This window comes from Euphorbia lathyris, chromosome 8, assembly GCF_963576675.1.
Source record: "Euphorbia lathyris chromosome 8, ddEupLath1.1, whole genome shotgun sequence".
Taxonomy (NCBI): domain Eukaryota; kingdom Viridiplantae; phylum Streptophyta; class Magnoliopsida; order Malpighiales; family Euphorbiaceae; genus Euphorbia; species Euphorbia lathyris.
The window spans coordinates 1,603,079-1,607,322 of record NC_088917.1 but is presented as its reverse complement, the minus strand read 5'-3'; the positions used below and the strand labels follow the sequence as shown (position 1 = coordinate 1,607,322).

The 4,244-nt window shown below is 42.2% G+C and overlaps 1 long non-coding RNA gene across 1 annotated transcript; it reads left to right on the top strand.

Moving 5' to 3' along the window:
- The first annotated feature begins 435 nt into the window (after positions 1 to 435).
- Positions 436 to 3,928, top strand: LOC136203645 (uncharacterized). The gene is made up of 4 exons (XR_010674935.1): positions 436 to 1,535; positions 1,697 to 2,533; positions 2,670 to 3,648; positions 3,765 to 3,928. It is a non-coding gene; the product is annotated as an uncharacterized lncRNA (long non-coding RNA).
- The last annotated feature ends 316 nt before the right edge of the window (positions 3,929 to 4,244 follow it).

Genomic DNA, 4,244 nt, shown 5'->3' with positions numbered 1-4,244 from the left:
GCTTCCGCCGCCCCCTCCCCATCCTTCATTCCTGCTGCTACGGCAGTCTTTTCCTTACCTTCCGCCTCCTTTGATCACTCAGACTCCAACTCCAACAGTTCCATCTTTACGATGGTTACTGACTCTCAATCACCCACCCACTCCTCTATGCCACCACTTATTCGAACCCAGGCACCCATCTCCCAAACCTTTTTGCAACACAATAACGCAGCATCATCTGCGCCTCTCCCCCCTCCATCTGGTTCTGACCCTATACAGCCCAACTCTGTGGCTGCCTCCTCCTTTTTCTCTCCATGGAATCCCTCCTTCATGAATAATCAATTTCCTTCTCCCTGGAACACCACTCCAACCTCTGTCTCTCCCATTCGACCAATCATTGGCTGCTCTGCTTCCCCAAATTATCAATCCCTTCACTCCGGTCCTTTTATCTCTCAACCACCCAGGTCTCATTTTTTTTGTCTCCCCTACGGCTCAATTCACTGATGCCTTGCCTGCGTCCCTTCCCGTTTCGTCCGGCTCCACCCATATCCCTCAATTTACGTTGAAATTAAGTTCGACGAACTATCGACTCTGGAAAGCCTATGTTGTTGCAACGTTACAGGCTATGGGGGTCTTCTCTGCACATTGTCTGGGTCATACACCACCCCGGTCTCGGTTTATTCCTAGGGCCCCTAGTCTTGATCTTGATAACCCTGACAACTTCACCTTCAACCCATCTTATTATCAATGGGAACAAAAAGATCATCTTACCCGTGCCACTCTTCTCATGTCCCTCTCCGAGGAGGTTGTTCCCACGGTCACCAATCTTGAATCGGCACGCTCCGTCTGGTTTGCTTTGGAACGTACGTATGGTACGGTTTCTGAAAATCGTCGCATTCAATTGACAATAGAATTGAATGATTTAAAACGGAATGATCTTCCAATGACCACCTACCTTCAAAAAATCAAGATACTTGCTGATGATCTCACAGCTGCTGGTTCGCCACCAAGCATTACACATATTATAGCCACCTTATTCAAACACCTTGGTCCAGAATATCACGGTGTACTCACTGCACTCAACATCCATCGTGGTGTCCCGGTTGAATGGTTCGAAGTTTATGATGAACTGGTGCGCCATTAATTACTTCTTCGAAGTGCTGATCCTATACCCATGGCTAATCTCTCCACAATGTCTTCTCCAAACGCAAATTCCCGTTTTAAAGGTAGAAAGAAACGTGGCAGCTGCTATCTGTGTGGTGACACACGTCATTGGGCGGACCGTTGCACACTAAAGCGCCAAAATCGGGGTCCACCACCTAGTCTGAATGGTTCCTCGCGCACAGGCTCCAGTTGAGGCTCTCAATCCCGTCCTAGACGTCCACAGGCTAATATGACATGGACACAGGGAACCTCTGAATACAACTTTGATGGAATGGATCAACCTTGGTTTCCTGACACTAGTGCCACTCACCATATGACAAATACAGATCAGAATCTGCAGCAGTTTTCACCTTATCCGGGCTCCGACACTGTTCAGTTTGGTAATGGTCAAGGTTTGCCTATCTCACACTTGAGAAATTCTACTGTGCATAAATTTAAACTCAAAGATGTGTTATTAGTTCCAAAATTGACAAAATCATTACTTTCTGTCCAAAAATTTACTCATGACAACTCATGCTTTTTTGAATTTTGGCCCTCTTATTTTTTGATTAAGGATCAGGACAGCAAGGAAATCCTCTTGCGAGGACCGAGTAAGGATGGGATGTACATGCTTCCCAACACATTGAAGCAGGCATTGGTTGGAGAGAAGATCCCGCACTCACAATGGCATGCTCGTCTCGGACATTGTCACAATCGAAAAGTCAATCAAATTATCACAAAGCACCATCTTCCATCATCCAAGACCTCATCAGCGTGTTGCTCATGTCCACAGGGAAAGCTTTCAAAATTCAATTTACCTTCAGTAGTTCGTAGGAGTAGTTTTATGTTTGAATCTATTCATTCTGATGTTTGGGGCCCTGCCCCAATCATCTCTAACTTAGGACATCGTTATTTTGTTATTTTTATTGATGAGTTCACTAGGTTCAGTTGGATCTATTTTCTAAAGAATAAAAGTGATGTTGAATCTTCGTTTTTTCATTTTCATGCTATGATTTTGTTGCTATGTGGCTAACTCACCCCTCTATTAGGGATGTGATTTCTTCTCATTGGCTTTCCTCCTATTTATCTCTTCTGCCTGCTCAGCTCTTGTGTCACAAATTGAAGACTCTATGACCTGTTTTGATGGAGTGGAACAAGAATGTATTTGACTTAATTGAGAATAGCATTATGGCGACAAAGGTCATGCTTGCAGAAATACAACATGAAATCAGTCGCCAATGTCTCTCTTTCTGGATTGTCGGGCTCTTGAAACTGCCACGCACGACGACCTGGAGCTTCAGCTATATAGACATGAGCTTCTATATCGAGAGAAAAGTCACATTTAGTGGCTGTCGGTTGGGATAGAAACATGGAGTTTTTTCACAACTCAGTTAACGCTAAGAAATTACAGGTTGGTATTCATTCTTTGACGGTTAATGGTACTCTCACTTGTGATATGGATGTCATCTCAAGTCATATTATGGATTATTATTCTGTATTTTTCGAAGGTCCAACAAACATTGTTGACTTTACTTATGTTGCTGCAGTAATTCCCTCGCTGGTATCGCCCGAGGATAATGAAATTTTAATTGCCGATTGTGGTGAGGCAATTCATTCAGCGGTGTTTAGCTCGAACAAGGACAGTGCTCCAAGTCCAAATTGTTTTAGGTGAATTTATTATCAGCACTTATGGGATATCATCAGACAAGATGTTTGTAACATGGTTTATTGCTTCTTTGATAATGCTTGCTTCTTCGTGGGCCTGAATTCGAACCTCATGCCCTTAATTCCTAAGTCCAGAGAGGCCGGTCAGATAGAGAATTTCAGACCAATTGTTATAAACAACTTCAGCTATAAGATTATTGCTAAGATTTTGGCAGACTGACTTGCTTCCGTGGCTTCAAAAATTGTTTCGCCAAATTAGCCTGGGTTTATTAAGAATGGAAGTATTCATCATTGTAATGGAAGTATTCATCATTGTATCGTGGCAGCTTGTAAAGGAATGAATACGTTGGACAAGCAATGCTTCGGTGGGAATATGGCTATGAAAATTGACATCAGGAAGGCATTTGATACGCTTGACTAGAATTTCTTACTTGCAGATATGGAGTCTTTTAGATTCTCAGTTCAATTTCGGGATTGGATATTTAATATTCTATCCTCTGCTTGGATTTCTATTATGGTTACGAATCACCTAAGGGCTATTTTGGATGCTTTATGAGGGCCCGTGAGGGTGATCCCATCTCTCCTATCTCATTCGGTATTGTTGAGGACTTCTTTTTTAGATGGGTCAGGAACCTCGAGGCTTCTAAATAATTGACACCAATGAGTTACTCTAGACATATCAATTTTCCAACACATATGTTCTATGCGAATGATATGTTACTTTTTGCAAGGGCATCATATATGATATTTCTGATTCATTCCACCTCTACAGTTCCATTTCAGGTCAGCAAGTGAGCTAGGAGAAATCTGCAGTTTATTTTGGAAGTAAGGTCATCAACTCAAGGGTTTTGCAATTGGCAGGTATTCTTGGGATTCGTTCGGCTTCATTACCAATATGTATCTTAGGGTTTCGTTGTTCAGGGGGACTTCTAAAGCTAGACATTTGATTAATCTTGTTGACCTTTTTTTTTTGGCAGTGTTTAGTCAATGGAAAAGCAAGGCTTTGTCGTTTACGGGCCGTTTGACTCTGATCAAATCTCCCTTTAACTGGGGCTCTAGTTCATTCCTTCGTGATTTATAGATGGTCGGTTTTGCTACTAAAGCGTTTAAACTATGGAACTCAGAATTTCCTATGGACAGGTTGTTGGGACACTAGAAAATTGATCACAGTGCCTTAGGGGAACTGTTGTCACAACTTGGATAGTAGGGGTCTGGGGATTAAGCAGTTCCATTTCTTTAATGCCTTAATGTTGGGTAAATTCTTCTCGGAATTAATTCAAGGTTCGTCTTTCATCATTAATTTATTGTTAAGTCTGGTCTTCGAAAGGCAGTCATTTGTCGTTCATCAATCTAGACTTCATGTAAAATATCCTACAACACTCTATGTTTGTAGGTAAGATGGTAGACTAGCAGAACAACTCAGACTCTCTCGGCCAGTCATTACAGGCCATTTTTTT